General features: G+C 47.9%; 1 protein-coding gene across 3 annotated transcripts in view; it reads left to right on the top strand.

Annotated features, from left to right (window-relative positions):
• Positions 1-20,936, top strand: part of PLEC (plectin) — a 1,130,647-nt gene that overhangs the window by 71,400 nt on the left and 1,038,311 nt on the right. The window contains exon 1 of one of the 3 annotated variants that reach the window (XM_078686567.1): positions 933-1,244. The exons of 1 other annotated variant lie outside the window; for it this stretch is intronic. The gene's annotated coding sequence lies outside the window, so the exon portion shown is untranslated. Of the gene's footprint in view, positions 1-932; positions 1,245-20,936 lie in introns of those variants that run through there. One more of the 3 variants, XM_078686564.1, reaches the window with a different exon arrangement.

The following is a 20,936-nucleotide window of genomic DNA, read 5'->3' on the forward strand; positions in this document are numbered from 1 at the left end:
CCCACCCTTATTCACAATTACCAGCCTCAACCTTCCACCCACCACTTTTTCTCCTATATTGCTCTGCTCAAACCCTATTCCCCCTGCCTCGACCTACACCCTCCACCTGTCCTTGTCACCTCAGGATGGCTCCAGGGAGCAGGTGGACAGGCTCTCTGTGGCCCTTAAACACTCTCTACCCACTTCTGCGCTCCTGACCGACACTCCTCAGCTCCAATATCTCTCTGGGTCGCTGGTGGCCGTGCGCCCCCGGTCTACTTCACCTGCGCCCACCTGCCCTGGCTGCTGGCACTCCGGCCTCTCCGTGCCCTCGGGAGGAAGGCCCATGTGTGCGCCCCCGTACAGGCCTCCCTGGCACCCTCTGCCCTCCTCGCCGCGGCTCCTCTGCCCCAATATCTCTCTGGATAGCTGGTGGCCCACTGGCCGTGCGCCCCCGACCAGCGTCCACCTGCCCTGGCTGCTGTCACTCCTCCTGCCCGTCGGTGCCCTCGGGAGGAGGTCTCCATGTGTGCGCCTCCGGCCTTCACCTGCCCTGGCCGCTGTCCCTCCTCCTGGGCTCCATGTGTGCGCCTCCGGCCTTCACCTGCCCTGGCCGCTGTCCCTCCTCCTGGGCTCCATGTGTGCGCCTCCGGCCTTCACCTGCCCTGGCCGCTGTCCCTCCTCCTGCCCTCGGGAGGAGGGCGCCATGTGTGCGCCTCCGGCCTTCACCTGCCCTGGGCGCTGTCCCTCCTCCTGCCCTCGGGAGGAGGGCGCCATGTGTGCGCCTCCGGCCTTCACCTGCCCTGGGCGCTGTCCCTCCTCCGTGCCCTCGGGAGGAGGGCGCCATGTGTGCGCCTCTGAACAGGATCCCGCGCCTGTCCCTGGGCCCCGTTAATAATTCATCTGCTTTGAAAGCAGGGAGGGGCGTGAGGCAGGAGCGCGGACGCACGCACAGGCAGACGCACGCACAGGCAGCACACTACTGCAATGCCTGGGCTGAGTCAGGCAGCCTCCCTCTCCTAGCGAGGGGAGGAGCCGCCTGCAGCGCAGTCACAGGGACAGAAAAAAACACACACACTGCCCATACCCGCCACCTCAACTTTTCCTGCACGGGGGCACCGCCTGGAGGGGAGGACCCATGCCAGCCGTGGGCAGCCGTGCGGCCGGAGCCGAGGGCGCAGGCAGAGGGGCCGCCGCTCCACGCAGGCACGGTGGTTTACACCTCTCTGGCTGCTGTGCCGGTGCTGTCGCGGGCTGCTGGTGAGGTGAGGCGGGCGCTGGTGCGGGGATGCGGGGTGCTGGGGGAGGCGGGCAGGCGGGCAGGCCCCTGCTGAAGATGGCGAGAGGATGCTGAGGTGAGCAGGGGAGGGAGGAGGGCCGAGTGGACGAATCAGAGGGGCCGCTGGACCGGGGCAGGCACTGCGGGATGCTGAGGAGGCAGCAGGCATGAGGGGGGTTGGAAAGCCGAGGGAGTGCACATGGAGGGGTGAGGCTACAGAGTGGGGGGAGCCCGAGGACATGGAGGGGGGCTGATGAAGTAGATAGTGGAAATACTGAGCCAGGGTTCATTTCTGTTGGGGTGCTTCTAAATGAGGGGGTGGGGAGGAGAGAGGTGACCCTGGGTGGGTTGGGACAGAGAGTTGGAGGTTACAGACGAGAGGTTTGAGGGGTGCGCGAGGGTGGTACCCTGAACCCTAATGAATGGCACCTGGAGGAGAGGATCCTGCGATTTGAGGGGGGTGGGGAGCAATTAAAGGCGGGAGGGGCAGGGGCAAATATACGAGTAGAGGTATGGGCCCGAACTAAGTGAGAGAGAGACGCTGCCGGAGAGACAAGGAGGGGGGGGGAGGGGGCAGTACCAGTTTGTGGGGAGAGAGACTTATGGGTGAAACGTGGCAGTGACAGCACTTGAGGAGAGAGGCATGTGGGTGCCAACTGGGCATGGAAAGTGCATGGGTAGAAAGGCACCTGGATGAGAAGTGAGACATTGAAAGTGCATAGAGAGAAGGGGTCATTGAAAGTGCATGGGGAGAAAGGCACCTGGGTGAGAAGTGAGACATTGAAGGAGCTTGGAGAGAAGAGGGGCATTGAAAGTGCATGGAGAGAAGAGGGGCATTGAAAGTGCATGGGGAGAAAGGCCCCTGGATGAGAAGTGAGGCATTGAAAGTGCTTGGAGAGAAGTGGTCATTGAAAGTGCATGGGGAGAAAGGCACCTGGGTGAGAAGTGAGACATTGAAGATGCGTGGAGAGAAGAGGGGTATTGAAAGTGCATGGGGAGAAAGGCCCCTGGATGAGAAGTGAGGCATTGAAAGTGCTTGGAGAGAAGTGGTCATTGAAAGTGCATGGGGAGAAAGGCACCTGGGTGAGAAGTGAGACATTGAAGATGCGTGGAGAGAAGAGGGGTATTGAAAGTGCATGGGGAGAAAGGCCCCTGGATGAGAAGTGAGGCATTGAAAGTGCTTGGAGAGAAGTGGTCATTGAAAGTGCATGGGGAGAAAGGCACCTGGGTGAGAAGTGAGACATTGAAGATGCGTGGAGAGAAGAGGGGTATTGAAAGTGCATGGGGAGAAAGGCCCCTGGGTGAGAAGTGAGGCATTGAAAGTGCTTAGAGAGAAGGGGTCATTGAAAGTGCATGGGGAGAAAGGCTACTGGGCGAGCCATCGAGCATTGAAATTGCAACTTTGAGAAAGATCACTGGGTGACACATGGAGTATTGTAAGTGCACAAAGAGAAACGCTGCTGGGTGAGAAGTGGGGTATTGAAAGTGCATGGAGAAAAGTGAGGTACTGAAAGTGCATGGAGAGAAGGGGGTATTGAAAGTGCACGGGGAGAAAGGCTACTAGGTGAGACATGGAGCATTGGAAGTGCAAGGGGTAAGAATCCCTTTTTGTGAGATAAGTGCAGAGCATGTAAAGTGGCTGGAGAGTCGAGGGGCATACAAAAGTGCAAGGAAAGAGGGCAATAAGTGAGGCTTGGGAATACCTGTCAGAGGAAAGGAACTGGGTGAGAAAAGGAGGTGCAGTGTATTATTGGGGTGCACCTGCTCCTCGTAGAGGCCCATGTGCTACTGAACAGTATACTTGGGAGGGGGGTTGGGGGGGTTGCACTGTTGCCCAGGGGCAGTGACGATGGGTGATGTGCTACTAGGCTAGTAATGCCCTTCTTTAAGGGAATGATATTGCACAGTGTTTTATTGGGGGGGCTACTGCCACTGTCATGGTCTCACGTGCTGCTGAGCAGTGTATTGTCCGGGGGCTGGCACTATTGCCCTGGGCAGTGGCGAGGGGGTGGTGTTATTCTGTTGGTAATGATGTTGGGGCAGTGTATTATAGGGGAGCTGCTGACCCTGACATGCACACACGTGCTGCTGAACAGCATTTTTAGGGAGAGGGCTGGCACTATTGCCCAGGGGCAGTGATTCTGGCTCGGTGTGTTATTGAACTGATAATGCCCGCCTTCTTCGAGGGTAAAAATGTCAGGGCGATGTATTATGGGGATGGTGTTCCTGCTGCCTTGTGCCAGGGTGCTGCTGGGGCATTGCCAGGGGCACCGTGCCCTCTGCAGCTTCTACATCTCTTCTGTACTTATGTTTGTGGTGAGTAATATATGGGCACTGATTGCACTCACTCAAGATCTTGGCCCAGCCTGGTTTTGCAGATTTCATATATTTCTAACAATACGAACACCTGATTGGTCCTTGCTGGTGTATACAATAGTGTTGCCATGGATATGTTGGACTTGTATTCTTACATATACTGTATGCATTTATTCAAATGAATCTCCAGGGATCTTTGTTTTCCATTCGTTTTTTTTTTAAAAGGTCTTTATTCAGTGCTTGTTCCAGGAGTTGAGGACGTCCCCTGCATGTGTCACCCTCCTTTGGAGAAATTCTAGACGACCAGTTGCAATTGGTTTATACTGTACATAATTAAATACTATAGAGAAGATCCCACCTGCATTTTGGAAAGGTTAATGGATCCAGTTATTTTTTACACGGTTAAGGTTCTTCTCCTTGTTGTCTAATGGACGTATGTGCCAATACACGTGTCTATATATACATATACATATGTGTGTGTGTGTGGATATATATAATATGTGTGTGCGTGGATATAAATACATATATACATATATATATCAGTGGCGGCTGGTGACATTTGAAAGTGGTGAGGCTGGGCAGTGTGTGGGGGGTGTAGCATCGGGGTTCACTTTAACGAGACATAATTTTTGGGAGGTCGGTCACCATTTCCCATGTAAATCTTTTTTTACCAAACAATGAGATAACATGATTCATTTTCCAGCAAACTTTAAAATAAAAGGAACAAAAAGTAATAGTACCTTGGAAATTTTCTGGCTTTGTAGGTAAGCCAGACTTCCTTCTTAAGGAATGTGTGCAGCGGGCAAGACTTTTCGTGATAGGTTTCTCAGTGGGAGAGACCTCGAACTTGGATGCCAGTTACCACACCTATTTCAAGGATCTGACTGACAAATGGCCTGAAGACAGTGATTCATTGTGAGGGATGAGCATCTTATTGAACTAAACAACAAAATGTGGTCCAAGAGTCACCCCCTCCAAAGTAATTGCATTCTTGGGTTGATGCTGCAAACAATCCTAGCATCCCTAGTTGTCCCTCTTCTGGATCCAGCCCTGCCCCCACAAAGCTGAAAAGAAATACTTCATGCACCAAGTCAAGTAATTCACTGCTGAGGCAGAGTCCGGGCTCTGCTTTATGTGCACAGCAACATGCTTTAAGTGATACCAGAACCCTCTACACAAAGGCCACACAGCACTTGTGCATAAAAATCGATGTCGGCAAGATTATAAGGACATCACACACTCTTCACAGCCCTTCATTGGTTTGGATGATTTCACCCAAAAAGCTGCTGTTGCCTAATTAGTTTTCCAAAACGAACGGAGACGTAAATTCTTTTAAAAAATGATGATCATGCTTTTACTCGTTAATGCAAAGATATTTTGTATTATAAAAGAAAGAAAGCAGGTGCAAGCAGCAGCAATCTATGGAGCACAACTATTTAGCCACATGAACATTAAACAGTTCGAAAAAGTCAACATCCGATTGGAACGTGCAATCACTGTGGCTGTTTTATGGCCCAGTGATAAACTCTGATATCTGCCCTCTGATACCCCTCGCCTCCCCTTCTCCCCCAAACATATGAGTTAGCACTTCCTCCAACAGTGCTGAAATTTTAAAAATAAGTACTAAACTCGCTGCTGCTGGTGGTACTGATGAGGCAGAGTCCGGACTTCGATTTAACATTACGGAGTTACTGTCAGAGCATTATGCTTTGTTACGGACTGTGATAATGTGATTATGTATTTATTTGGAAATGCGTCAACCACTTAGCTTTTTTTACGCACCTACCTTGACTTGGTGCCTGGTCCACTGACCGATTTGGGGCTGCAGCGAACCATCTAACCTGCCTCTAGGTAATGCTGACGCACACCAGCAGTGCCTAAACTTTGAATGCTGCAGCTGCACCTGACTGCCATTGCCAGTTAAGCACACGCACTGGAGCACCAAATGGCGTTCACACCGTCCTGCAACTAACAGGAGCGCGGGAAGCAGACATCTCGAGTCTGCGCAGTGTGTCTTCAGAAATACTGATGGCAAACTGCACAGCCTCGATTTCTTTGCTTTCTGCCTGCCTGCAGCCTCGATCCCACCTTCCCAACTCGTCACAGGGAGGGACCACCCCCCTGTGACGAGTTGGGAAAGGGTGGGTGTGACCAGCCTCTCCATTCCTTGACTGACGTGAAGCCCCTGGTGCTAAAGGGCTTCAGCCTGAAGCGCCCGGGGCAAACTTTACCCAGACGTCATCAGGGGGTGGAGAATGGACCTCGAGCTATGGTATTTGACGAGCTGATGACATCACATACCTCAGGGCTGTGAGCTCGTCCACTCGGCAAATACCACAGGCAATATTAGGGAATGCATCGGTCCCGGATCAGCGTAAGCAACGCTTGCTGTGACACAAGACTCATCAGGGCCACAGCAATAAAAACAAGAGGTATGTATACATTGTTTAAAATAAAAAAATGAAAAAGTGTAAAAAATACTTTTATCTAATGGTGACCCTGGGGGTGAAAGTATTGGGGGCGGAGCCCCGACGCCCTAAGGCAAAAACCGCCACTGATATATATATATATATATATATATATATATATATATATATATATATATATATATATGTATGCAAAAAAAGAAGTAGAGAACTCTGGGTAGATCCAAAGTTTAGGTGGAAGGCAGCTCCTGTATAGGGCTCCCGCAACACCAGCGACACTAAATTTGCTCACCTCAAATGTCTGCTTTTCTATCAAAGTTTTTAAGCATAGGATTAGCTCAGTGCTATCCACGCCGAGCTGTAAAATTACAAAAAAAAAATTCACCAAATGAAAGCTTATAGATTTTAGAGTGGGTGGTGATTTTAGGATAGTGTATTATTTATTGACATATTTATAAAATTTAGGGATTCGTTTTTTTAAGTAATTGTATAGAAAGTATACATTTTTTTGTACTTCTGATATTTATAATGATTTAATCTATGAATTGACCCTAATAACTGTATGCATTAGATGAATGAACTGTCCTGTTATCACTTTGCACTTTAAATATTTATGCATTTTTTTTGCACAGACTGAGAGTCACCTTGCTGACCAACTGAACAAGCATTGGAAATGCAATAGGTCTCGCATTAGAAAAGTTGGAGCTATTGGTTTTGTAAATGACACATTTTTTTATGTGTTGGTCTTGAAAATAGCAAAATTAATATCTTTGTCATTTACAATGCCAATACTTTTAACTTTTTCAAATGGGACACCTATAGCATTTGTAATGCAACATGTTTTGTATGTACGTGACTTACATGTATTCATATAACATACAAATGGCTTTTAAATACTTAAATAAAAGTTCTCGTAATTTATAATAGCAATAGCTTAAACTATTGTAAATAACTTTTGTGAAGAATATGTTCAGTGTATTTTATTATGACGAAAATGCAAGAACAGAGGTGAAATATTAATTGATTTTACAAATAACAATGGCTTTTAAATTTTTTTCAAATAATGAATACTTAAATGAAAGTTATTGTAATTTATAAAGGCACTAGCTTAAAGTAAATCCAAAAAAAACAAGTTATGGGTGAGGCGGTTTGCTGCCAGTTGCTGCTGCCACTCTCTGATAGCAGCCGCAATTTTCTTTATTAATTTCTCCATCGTACCATAAACTGTATGTAAAGGGGTAGAAATAGAGTTGGAGTCGCGACGATTGTACTATCAGACATATATCATTCCTGCCTGTGCCTAGTCTGATACGCACCTAGGAAAGATGTGTGGTAACGAGGCATCGTTCATGCACATACTGTGTGAAAACCTTAAAGACCTCTCACTTGGAATGTTTAAAAAGTGCAAAGTCTTGGTGATTAAAAAAAGTGCATACATGCTCTCGCTCAGGTCAATTACCAACAATAAGTTACACAAAGACGCTGACAAACATCTTATAACCGATTGTCACGTCAGTGTAAGTCAATCTTACCTCCTGCTTCTGAGAAGCGGCACGGGCATACGATATGCGTAGTGTTGTGGTAAGAACGCATTTCCGAAATGTACCCAATAAGAGGTGCATGAAATCGATGAAGCAAAGGTTTAAATAAAAAAAAAGAGTAAGGCTGTGTGAGAGGGGAGGTGCTGGCGGCTGGGAAGGGGGAGGAGAAATGCGAGAAAATAAAGGACAGATGGCTGGGGGGGGCGGAGCGGGAAGAGCTGCTCTCGAAGAAGTCTTTGGAACAGATGGTAATTTAAATTTAAACAAGAGAGGTGGTGGGGGGGAGACGAACAGAAGAAGAGAGACCGACATACGAGGAGAGAAGGGGGTATCTTGAGGGAGAGAAAAAAGAAGGGACAGAGTGGGGGAAGAATCAGAGGAGCGAGCAAGTTGTATAAATATGAGAGCGAGAAAGAACGAGGGTGAACTATAGAAAGAAAGAGGGCTGACAGACAGATATAGACGGAAAACGAGAGTACGAGTGAAAGGGAGAGAGAGATAATGAGTGAATGGGAGAGAAGGGAAAATATATAGAAAAAAAGAAAGGAAGACACGGCCGGCTGGCCGTGAAACTGAAAGCACGGCCGGCCGTGAAAAAGCCTTTGATGCAGCAGGGGGTAATTAGGGGAGGAGAATGACTGGGCTGAGGCAGAGCGCAAAGCCTTTGATGGAGCAGGGGGCGGAGCGGGAAGAGCTGCTGGTGGCACCAAGCTGACGATTTGATGCTGTGCACGCGCATTTTAACTAATTGCGCTTGCGCATTGAATTAAAAGTACACATGCACTGCATCAAATCGCCAGTGTAGGTAAGCTCTGTTTAAGCCCCTATTGTCTCGCTCTGCTCAATGCGCATGCGCATTGACAGGCGAGACCTAAAAATATAATGGTAGATTTTTATTGCTTATTCACCTTATGGTATTGCACTATTATTATTATTTATTAGGCACTTGAATACGTTTCACTGTTATTTCATGGCGGAATACAGAGGCACTACAAGCATTTATGCATGTATTTTGTTCTTTTTATGAATTTCATAAATAGAAATTTCCGGGAAATTTATGTCTAGGAATGTTGATAATTCTGGTTGTATAATTGACATTATGTTAAAAAATATACAGTGATCAATGAATTATTGAACCAGAAGACGTGCTCAAACATAGTATTTCCACCATGTTTATGATATGGCTGCACTGCACTTGCACTTTAAAAGGCGAAGGGTAAAGCCTTTGAGCTGTCAGGTGATCAAGGGAGGGATCTCCCGAAACGCGTTATGGCGGCGTTGGCTAAATAAAGCATGCACTGAATAATATCGGGTCCAAGCTCGTTTGGTTTGGAGTGAAAGCGAGGTGTAAGGATATATATATATATATATATATATATATATATATATTCACCATACCACACTTTCCATCAAAAGAAGGCGCTGACTCCGTGTATCAATATTCAAGCGTTTTATTCTCAGTTACAGCTTCTGCTCAGACGCGTTTCGGCGGCTAACTCCCGCCTTGCTCACTAACATCTGACCATCTCACAGTGCACTTATATATACAAACAGCGATTGGAGCACAGACGTCACACACATAATTAGCATTGCTTGTTGCTAAGGTGATTCAATTGCATCCTGGTTAGTGACGTCACAGTTGTCTAAACAAGGCACATTAACTGCATGGCCGTAGTCTATTCATACATTCAGAAACTGCCGATAAAGCGGCGATAATGGGCTTGATAATATGCTCTATGGAATTCCAATCGAAGCCGTTGTTAGATGAGAAGACATCTAACATGGGCTTCGATTGGAATTCATAGAGCATATTATCAAGACCATTATCGCCGCTTTATCGGCAGTTTCCTGCCGATAAAAGCGGCGATAATGTAACGCCCTTTCTTGATAATATGCCCCACAATCTTGATCGCAGTTTTATTCTACATCTTATCTAGTATTTAATAGTGAAATCAGCCACAGGTAAACAACCAATTACTTTTTAAAGTTCATTTATGCCCTTCATGTTCCTAGCACTGAAGTATCTAATGAAAGTGATGGATGGAATGCTTAAATTAATCTCAGCCACTGGTAAATACTCATGGGTGCATCCCAATTCATCGTTATTTTGCACACTATGCCACCTCAGTTTGGACCCAGACAGATGCAATTTAGTCGTGTTCCTGTGCCTCATGGGAACAGTCCGACCGGAACTGCCTGGCCAGGTCCTCCCTGGACCAGAACACAAGCAGCCCAGGTCATAATAGCCATCTCACAGTTTAGATCACGTCTGTACCACAGCAGTGATCTGACTGATTCAAGTTACAAGCCGTGTATATTTTGGCAAAAGGTCACAGTCTATGAAACTGCATTTGTTTTCACTGCAAACTTTGTGAACTTTACAAAGTTTACAGAGTTAAGAAATAACGTAAGAACAAAAATCCCACTAAAGTTGGCTTTTGCAGAAAAGGAATCTCAGAAAAAAACCTGCTTCTAGTTGGAGAATTCAGTCGCAAAACAAAATTGTTCTATACAAATTGTCCTGCAACTGCTTTGTTTCTGGGATTGATTGCCGAATTCATTTTATTAGTCTTATGGCTTCAAAATAAAAACCCACACATATCAGTCTGCTGGTCTGACACAGCAAATTACTGTGTGTAAACTTATCTCTGTTAGTTCTTCAGGAGGGCCTCGCCCATCAAGAAGATGGATGCCTTCTGCATTTGGTTCACTGCCATGCCTGTCGTGAAGTTTCCTATGGCAGATATCTATATGCCCATGGTACCTCCAGGAAGCACCCACAGATTCTGAGACCTAGGAATCGATGTGCCACAGCGGGAAGAAGATTGCCAGTGTTGTGGCTTGGATTCCTTCTCTGTTGAGCCATTCGACCTCTACTGACCTGGAGATATGGAGCAGTATGTGCAAGCATTTGGCGGATTCCTTCTTGCAGAGGACAACGCAATGGCGTCAAAACTTAACGATGCCAAACAAACACTGGCCTGTTGAGTTGATCAAGTTTCATATATATTGCAGGTGGAATGTGGATAGGTTATCGACTTCTTGACATTTGAGGTGGTTGAGGCTCTGTACTTTTCCTGAAGGACCTGTACATTTTAGGGGAGTCGGGCTTCTTAAGAGTTTGACCAATGCCAAATGTTCGTTCATGGCCAAGTCATGGATCATACCTTGTCTTGTCCTGGACAGCTGGTTATGGTGGGTCTTCTCGTAAAGCTAGCAATCCCTTTCACCGAGGTTTCTCCTGTGGCCAGTGTGGGTTGAATTCTATTCCTATTTACATCATTTATAGAGTGCAAGGGGACCCGAAGGCATCCCAGCACTGAGTAAGTTGAATGCGACAGTAAAAAGGCTATCCATAGGTAGTCATAGCCCAACTTAAACTTCTTATGTGTCACTCAGCTGTTGCAAGGCCCAAATCTCATGATCTTCAATTTCTGTATCCTTATTTGCAATTTGTTCTTGCAACCATACACTCTGATGACCTTCATTTGGGATGGAAGGGCATTTGGGGAGCATGTGATTAAGAATGAATCATATCTAGCTGGATTAAGACAGGAAACCTGATTACAAGAGGTACAATGTTTGCTGCAGCTAGAATCACATTGGACAGAACATACTGGAAGGGCTAGTTGCCTGGTTGTTGTTGGCCATTGAGGGGATCATTCCGCAAGTAGACCATCCTGAACTTGTGTGAGGGCCCTTAAGCAGAGATTGGTTATGGTGCCCAGCGGGTTGCTATAGGCTTTCATAATGGCTGGGTTTTGCCAGTCTCTCTCTATTCACAAAATCAAAAGTCGATAAGGGGTCAAATTTATCGCATATTTATCAATTCTTTTACTGGTGGCAAACTTCTAGGCTATGTGGATCATCTCTTCTGGATAAACCTGGACGGGCGCCCATTTGTATGGGGCACAGAACGTCATTGTCTTTTGTCCATTTGATTAGTTGTGTTGGGACAACCGAGAAGATTTGGCTGTTGGCATCGGTCAAGCTGATGACATCACTTCTGTGATTGGGACTTTTTATAGATATGAACAACGGGAAAGAGGCACAAGCCACAAAACCATTTAAATTTGATTTTAACATTGGTATCCACTGGTCACTTTGTTACTAAAGACTTCGGAATATACCACATTCGGAACAGGCGGCTTTCGTTAAGGGTATACATGTAAAAAGGCACTCAAATGCAGGTGTAAACCTGAAAGTGCAGACTTACAGGTGTTTTTGTGAAGCACTATAGTCAAAGAAAAGTAGTGAAATGTAAAGAAACTGAGTTTACTTTGTTCTACTTTTCTGGTGGCTGATTGGGCTTTCCTCCCAGAAAAGCAAGGAGAGGAGGCCTGGCAGCCATCCTCGGTCCAGCAGCTGCATTAGAAGAGGCTGAAGGATCCCTGCAGGAGAATGGATCCATTTCCTTCACCTCATCTTTCAGGTGAGAGGCAGCTCCTGTTCTTGGAGTGCTCCCTATTTCACCAGTGGTTGTGATTAAGTGGGGCGTGGCCATATTAACACGGTGCAGCACAGGAAGCTGAGAGCACAGATTGCTCACTTTGCCGGCCTGTAACAGTAGCTGTTGTCCACAAAGGGATCATCCTGAACTGCCTGGCAGCTCCCAATGTTCCATCCAGGATGCTACTATACATTACAAAATTGGATTGTTCAGACCTCCTGTGAAGACAGTGGAGTGGCTCGGGGCCAATCATGGCTGCTACAGACCTGCTCCAACATTCTGTTTGTCTTTCTGTTTCTGCTCCTTTACTTTAGAACACTCAATCGCCAGTGCATGGAATGTTCTATTAGCCTTATAGCCCTTGTACCTCGGGTAGCAACGGTTGTTAATGGCCCTCACCTTCATTACAGGGAATGGTCCTTGTACAACTGTTATTGCCCTGGGTAGCGGGCTATAATACTTGATTAGATCTGAGAAGCAGGCAGTGGTCCATGAGTCAGAGCTTTGTAAAATGTTAGATTATGTGCCTTCTTCACAGGGGCCCTAGAAGAAGGGCCATCGTTCTCAAGAAATCTTAACACTTCCTCCTCGGAGTAGAAACATACATCCTTCTCCCAAATGTAACCCACCTAAGCAACCTACTATCAGAGTCCGCTTCTTGATCTGCCCGAACACAAATAACATTTAAAGGTCTTTGTAGCACAATTAATTACACAAAGATATATCATCAGGTTTGAGAAGGGAACGTCCCCTACATGGGGTGTGTTCCCCTGCCAAGAAAGTCCCACTTTCTGTATATCTGGTGCCCTGACTTTTATTTTGGCCCTGTCATCTGGGGGTGCACAGATCCCTAATACTGTCCCACACTATGTGAGATCCTGAACCTGCCCTGTTACTTGGAGGGGTACCAAAGGGGATGATGGACGGAGCGTTTGAGCAAATCAAACACTCACCCCCAGTCAACTGATCTGGGTTTAATCCATCACCATTCTTTAGCTCACTCCACCACCCCAGTTCAGACATGGCCATATGCAAAACAGTCTGACCCTGTGCCTCATGGGAACAGTTCAGCCCGAACTGCCAAGCCATGCCTTCCCTGGACCGGAAACAAGCATCCTGGGACCGGTTTCGGGTTCATAACCCTCATCAGCCAGGCTATCTTGAATCCAGTGGCAGAGTGAGCAAGGGACCCACGTCTGGGCATACCCTGCCAACGTAGGGCGAACAAAGCAATACCAAAGGGGATGATGGACAGAGTGTTTGAGCAAATCAAACACAATTAATTACACAAAGATATATCATCAGGGTTGAGAAGGGAACGGTCCCTGCCCAGAGAGCCCCACTTTCTGTATATCTGGTGCCCTGACTTTTATATTGGCCCTGTCATCTGGGGGTGCACAGAGCCCTAATACTGTCCCATGCTATGTGAGGTCCTGAACTTGCCCTGTGACTTGGAGGGGTGTGCCAAGTATGCCCTTATTGTGGGCAATGAACTACTGGCCTTGCCCTGTGTATGGCACAGAAAGCGGGGGTGCAGCAACAGGCATTTTTAGAAGGACCAATAGAGTGAGCAGACCATTGTATCTGTGTCACAGGGATTGAGGCTTACTGGTCCTTTTATGTAAGGTTCTGCTATTATCTATTTGCTCAGACACTTGTGCTGGCATCCTATGTGTATGTCAAGTGCGTGCACATGTGCAGCGACTGTAATTAATCTGTGGTCATGAAGTGTGTGTGTGAGTGGGTCTAAATAATGGAGGTCAGTGGGATCCATCTTGGGTGCCCCTGGACTGCCCAAGCACAAGTCGTAGGGTGAGGATTGTGCTCCCAGACAGTGGAAGTGCATTGCCTGCATCCCTGCTCCTGGAGGAAGAAAATCCAGACACTGAAGTGAGGAGGATGGAGACATGGGTACCACAAGGCCTTCCGTTAGCAAGGATGGTAGGTGTGAGCAGTGGACTGCAGGCTCCGTTGTGAGGGAGTTTCTAGGTGAGACCGTGGTGTAACAAAACTTGAGGGTCCCCCTGCAAAGTGCATGGAAAAGGCCCCCACACTTTGCACCCAGTCAGAAGCTCTCAAGCCAGGTGCCTCTGCACAGTGCTAGAGGGGGCCTCCTGTAGTCTCGGGCACTCCAGCACCCTGGGGGTGCGGGGCAATTGTTACACCTTTGAGGTGAGGCCTGCCCTTTTGTCTGTCCTTGATTGATCCTTCAGTTGGGCTGATCATAGTCGGTGCAGAAACCTCACACCTCTGTGTGCCTCTGCTGTGATGGTCCAGCCTGGAGGCAGCCCTGGCGCTACCTGCTTTGAGAAGCATCAGTCTACAAAAAGACTGTGTCTGAAGAGCAGCCTGAGGAGGACACTTGAAAGAAAAACTACCCCATGCTGGTTCGACAGTTTTAGACAGTGTACAAATGTGAGACCAAAAAAAACACTGCACTGTGTCCAGTCCGAAGGGAATGCTCCACAGAGTGTTCAAAGGACTTCTGTGCAACCAGAGCTTTTGTAAATTGATAACCAGTCTCTCAGAGGTGAGGAAACATCAACTGAAGTCTGCACTTTTTGTCTGCTTTGAAGCACCTGGAGGCCGGCCTGCCTTAAGAGAGATGGAAGGAGTCTGGCACTGCAGGGGGAGAGACTGTCCAAGACAAGAAGGCCCAGCATGTCCATAGTGTCTGGGACATCCAAAGACAGCTGGCTGCATGAAACAGTACTAACGGCGAAGACCTATGTGTCAATTGTGCCCCCCCCTTGCCTCTAATCCTGCTTCCTGGCAGGAACTGCAACTGCTGTGCTCATGGTGGGATCACAGGGGAACTACAATCACTGTGATCATTATAAGCTCAAACTTGACCTCATCAACCTCTGCTCCAGTCAAAACCACAACTGTTGTGACCACTGTTGGTCCAATCTGAGTTGGGACTGTCCTCTTCCAGGTGGTGCATTATCACCCCATCAGTCAGAGACCGATGCAGCCGGGTCTGCACCTGCGTCAGTGCCACTGGTTTAAAGGATAGGGTGGACATCCAGATGGACGCAGCCTGCGTCCGGCTCCCCCCCAGACCCAGAAAGCTTGTTGCTCAGTGCAGTCCCTGCAGCCGACATGTGGGAGGGCTACCTGACCATGTAAGGGATGTCCGAGGACCTAAACATGCTAGTCCAGTATCGCAAGCGGGCGAGATTGAATACTGAGTGTGCATTTGACTGTGAATAAAGAAGGGCTGCACCCCTGTTTGATTCACGCTCTATATTGATTGCGCAGAGAGTGGGGCAACTCAGCGGGGAATCGGGGGAAAGTATTAGTACAGAGGGATCAGGAAGACTATAGCGCCACAAAGCCGAATTGCACTCAGGGACACTAATACATATAATGCTTTGTACTGTGTAGTATCCAGCACAAATGCGTGACCTTCTACCCCACCATTTGAGGTCACCCGCTAATACCAAGATTTTGAAATTTGGTAATGGGATGTATGGGTTCCCTGTGCAACCAGCAATTTACCCCTTCTACAAAATGGTGCCTACTAAATATCTGGGGTGCAACTGATCTGACTCGTATGGAGCGTACATGGGTCACATTGGGGTTAACAGTAGCCAAAAGAAACACTGCGCACCTCTGGGGGGGTAGAGCGAACACCACACTTAATAGAATGGAAGCAGGATATGGATTGTTGCATGCTGGGAGAAATGTGATCTATAAAGGCTGTGGATGTCCCTAGACATGGACTAAAATTTGGAACTACTAGAATGAATATCAAGGTTTTATCTGCGACTCTGTAATTCTGAGCGATGGGGTAAGGTATTCGTCTAACATGTTTGTCATAAGTCCCGTGCAGGTCCATTGTTATTTTCCCTATGTTAGCATGAGCACATTGCGGACTGTCCTCTGCTCTGCACACGTTACCTTACGTTACCTCTTACAGATATATTTTGCTTTATGCTACAATATACTTTCACTCAAAACACGCTGTTATTTTGCGCTCTGTTATTTTCCTGGGATTTAGTCAGAACATGTAGGCAAGGTCGGTCAACAATGCACCTTGTTATTCTGTTCTGGTCAGGCCCTAGCACCTAGACAAAACACGTAAATGCAGCTGTTCGTTGGGAACTCATACTTTCTGTCATATAGGTATGCACAGATAGGTAACACAACCTTGGAGAGATACCTTTCAAGGGAATAGATCGTGACGGCGTCTGGGATGTAGAGCTTTCATATGTATTCTGAGGTACGGGGTGTTCTGCTAACACCTAGAGATCTTCTGATATATAATAATTTTGCTTCTGTAGACGGGGAGGGAGGTTAGGCTACACTGTCGTATACGATAACAGCTCCATTTATGATTTACGGACTACTTTCTATGCGAACTGTGTTTGCGTTAGGCATTCTCTTACTTGTTATGGCATGTATACTGCATACTAGAGCACATTAGTTAAAATAAACATCTGAAACTTTCCTCGTGTCTCTGTCAGAACTTATTGTGGACTAGCACTAGTGTGTGAGCGAAAGGGTGTGTCCTGCAACCGCAATTCCTGACAGGGTCAGGAGTGTTGTTTTCTGGGGTATCTAATCACTTGTTCCTCTGTGAGTGAGTAGAAGGGCAAGTGAGACACTATAGCTAGTCGGTCCCTGTCCCTGCCTACTAAGGTCCCATAATTCCAAGCATAGTTATGTGACTCCGCAGAATCCCTGCAACATGGCACCACCAACGTTGGGTCTGGTGCTTATTCACAAACCCCTGAATAGCACTTGTGCTTGTCCTCAATACCCTTGCACCACTTTCTGGAGACGTCCTTGGTAGATGAGCTTTGCCTCCTCAGTTTTGAGGGTTCCCCTATTGCCGTAGGTTTTACAAGATTGAGGCACTTCCGATTCCAATGCAGCGTCTCCAGTTGTCTTTGTAGTCGAGGTGGATCCTGCGTACCGTTTTGAAGTGCATCGTGCACATGCGCCTACAAAATCCGGATCCTCCGCGAGGGGTCTAACCTTTCGGCAGGACCACTGGAATTGGGCGGCAGGAGAGGGACAAATGATGCAACAGAGCTGACCAAATTATGCAAAATCGGAAAATGATGCAGCATAGTACGGCACATTGTGTTACTCCATTTTATTAAATAAATAAATAAATCCGGCATTTGTAAAGCACAAACTAATTACCCCTAAGAGCCTCAAGGCGCTAGGAACCGTCGGGTAGATTAAGTGAGCTATTGCCCAGAGTTACATGGTGCTGAGCTGAGCTGCTGCTGGATCGAACCTGTGGTTAACACTGTCTGAGCATATATTGTATTTCAGTTTAACACTCAAACATAGCAATAAGCCAAAGAAAGGTGAGAAGTCAACCTTTGCAACGGACCTTCGACACGCCGCACAATTCCAGTGGCCCTCGCTTAGGGCTAGCAGCCCGGTTAGACAGGCTACAGCGGCTCCAATGACGTCCAGGCGGGATGTAGACACGTTTAGCAACAGGCCGTGCTTGCTGCTGAAAGCGCCCCGTGGACAGGCCTTGGATGGTAGAGTCCCTGCCCTCGCGCACAGGATCCCACAGGATCCCTCCCCGCTCATGGTAGCTTGTTGCTGAGGTGGGTGTATTTGAAGCGCCGTTTGATATTCAGTGAGTTAACAAGCCACGGGCACTTCTTGCTCGTGAGAAATGCGCTCAGTGCAGGGGCGAAGGATTCATGCTTGGCTCGGCAAGGAATGCAAACTCAGGGGGTCGCATCCCCTGAGGAGATGCACTGCCTATGCTTGTTGGCAGCTGTGCTGTGACATCTGCACAATGACCACTGCAAAACCACAGATTTTTACCGACGTGGAGTAAGTACAAAAATGACATTGTGTGCCAGTTTCTTACTGCAATTGTCACACTGCTGCGGGACTGTCAACAGTGCCACGTTGTCCAGCTCCGTTACGCCAGAATCAAGATTCAGGGGGCCCTGAGGTCTCTGGGCCCCTGCGCCACTGCACCTGCTGCACCGCGGATAGCTACGCCCCTTCCTGGTTCGGAGCCGGAAATCCTTGGGGTGCCCTGGTGGGAAGGGGGCACCAGGTGAGCACAGCTGCCGAGAGATGCACCGATGTCGCTCACAAGCCAAGCACCGCTCGCATTTGCTTAGGTGAGCAATTCAGGCCCTGCCAGTGCCGCGTTGTCATGGAGACACTTTGCTTACTCGCGCAAGCAAATTGTGCACCAGCCATCCCGGAAGTGGGAGCCATGCATGCTTCTGTGTGCGGGGGATTTCATAACGCGCAACTGGTGCCAAATTATTTAATATTGTTCCGGTGCAGTGGAAGCCTCTGTCGACCCCTGCACAGCGCGACGGTGAAACAAAATCATTTTAACATCAGATAGATGCTCGGTGCAAACGTTGAAATATTGCACCCCTCCGTTCAAGGTATATTTAATATGATTTCCAGTAGATACTGTGCGGATAGCCGGCATTCTTATTCGGACAGCGCCCTTGTGTCACTATCGATTTTGTTACAGCCTGTGTTAACCTTTGACCTCAAGGTCACCGGTGTGAGACTCAGATTCTTTATTTTCCTGCATAGTTACTTAAAACGATTGCAATATTGTTACATAAAATACAAAAATAAATTTACAATTTTATCAGTGTGTGTGTCTAATTAAAACAAAATTTAAAACCCTATGTTGGGGACATCTTTACGGTGTGAGACTCGGCCATGGTTTGGTTAGTAGTGACCGTACATGGGTTCCAGCTGAATCTAATCTGTGGAGTTGCAGACATGCGTGCACCTGCTGCAGGCTCAGCTGAGCCCAATAGCAACAGAAAAAAAATCTCACATTTTCACTCTCTGCCCCTCCCCCATCTGCCCTCATATCACTACATCTCTACTGAAAAAAATCAATGAAAGATAAGGAATGGAAGCCTCAATCACCATGGCAACAAGTGATGTATAGGAAAATAAACAAGGGTATCTATCTTACGCAGCAAATGACAACTACGGTCTGTAGGTCCCACCCAACACCCCCCAACAACCATGCCATAGGACCCCCACCCCTCGCGTGGCCTTTTCTCAAATGGATGGTGGGTAAAACACTTCCATGCCTGGATACCAGTTGGGGTCACAGTGCAGCACAGTGTCGCCCATCCCTGTGGTTCCAGTCTGGATCTTGCACTGAGCCTGACATCATATTGTGGTTTCAATCATGATCCGAACTGAAATCATCTGGACTACAAGCCCCAGAATAGACATTTTGGCGACCTTAAACCCCAGATGATGCATATGGGAGGCGGAGGTATGGTCATCGTTAGAGTTAGCAGATGATTTTGTGTCACTGGGATTTATGTCTGATCAGTTAGCAAATCAGTGCATTCTGGGAGTTGTAGTCCTTGTTCAACTGGGCTAACACATTGGCGGCAGAGATTTGTAAAAGGATAGCCTGGGCTGGAAATGTTGTGCCCCAGTGGTGTCAGCTGACAATGGTACCCTTAGCATGGTGGCTGGTTTTTACGTCATGCCTATGCAGCTCTTGTGCTGTCTCTTCGAGAAATTAGTATTCAGGATATGGGCATAAACCTCTACCTACTTCCCACCCATCTTTTTAATTGGCTCCTGTCCCTGTCCTTTGTAAATGGTGGTTTTCCATTGGTCATTAGGCTTACTTGTCCTTCCTTAGTACCGTCTTGTCTCTTCTTGTAAATGCCCATGAAGACACCCCCTGTTACATGTGTTGTCACGCCCTAGGTTTTAATTACAGCCTCAAGGCCCTATTTTCTTAAAGGCCTTCAGACAGGACACTCGCTTGGTCCTAAACTAGGCTGGCAGTGGTTACTTTCCTCAGTAGCACATCTCACATTTATATTAGACCTATACATTTCCCTTCATCAGCTCCACACAGAGAACAACCTAATCCGGAATTATTATAATAATTCTTTTGTCACATTTCAAAGCTACTAATTGTATGTATGGACATAGCTATTTGAATGTACTTGTGGTACTGGCTTGCATGCAATGCATTATGGGTAGGGTGGATTTACCATATCTTTTGCAGGGTGCAGTACCATATATGACTAAAAGTTTATGATGCTCATTAGGGACCTCTAGGAGCAGTTTGCAGCACTGCACCTAGACATGCAGTGCTGGTGCCTTGCTCACCAGGGACCTCTGGGAGCAGCTTGCGGTACTGCACCCAGACATGCAGTGCTGGTACCTTGCTCATCAGGTGCCTCTGGGAGCGGCTTGCGGTACTGCACCCAGACATGCGATGCTAGTGCCTTGCTCACCAGGGACCTCTGGGAGCAGCTTGTGGTACTGCACCCAGGACATGAAGTGCTGGGACCTCTGGGAGCAGCTTGCGGTTCTGCACCCAGACATGCCATGCTAGTGCTTTGCTCACCAGGGACCTCTGGGAGCAGCTTGCGGTACTGCACCCAGACATGCGATGCTAGTGCCTTGCTCACCAGGGACCTCTGGGAGCAGCTTGCGGTACTGCACCCAGACATGCAGTGCTGGTGCCTTGTTCACTAGTTACCTCTGGGAGCAGCTTGCGGTACTGCACCCAGACAAGCAGTGCTGGTGCCTTGCTCACCAGGGACCTCTGGGAGCAGCTTGTGGTACTGCAATCAGACATGCAGTGCTGGTGCCTTGCTCACCAGGGACCTCTGGGAGCAGCTTGCGGTACTGCAATCAGACATGCAGTGCTGGTGCCTTGCTCACCAGGGACCTCTGGGAGCAGCTTGCGGTACTGCACCCAGACATGCAGTGCTGGTGCCTTGCTCACTAGGGACCACTGGGACCAGCATGTGGTACTGCACCTAGACATGCAGTGCTGGTGCCTTGCTCACCAGGGACCTCTGGGAGCAGCTTGCGGTACTGCACCTAGACAAGCAGTGCTGGTGCTTTGCTCACTAGGGACATCTGGGAGCGGCTTGCGGTACTGCACCCAGACATGAAGTGCTGGTGCCTTGCTCACCAGGGACCTCTGG

This window comes from Lissotriton helveticus, chromosome 4_1 (genome assembly GCF_964261635.1).
Source record: "Lissotriton helveticus chromosome 4_1, aLisHel1.1, whole genome shotgun sequence".
In the NCBI taxonomy this organism is placed as follows: Eukaryota; Metazoa; Chordata; class Amphibia; order Caudata; family Salamandridae; genus Lissotriton; species Lissotriton helveticus.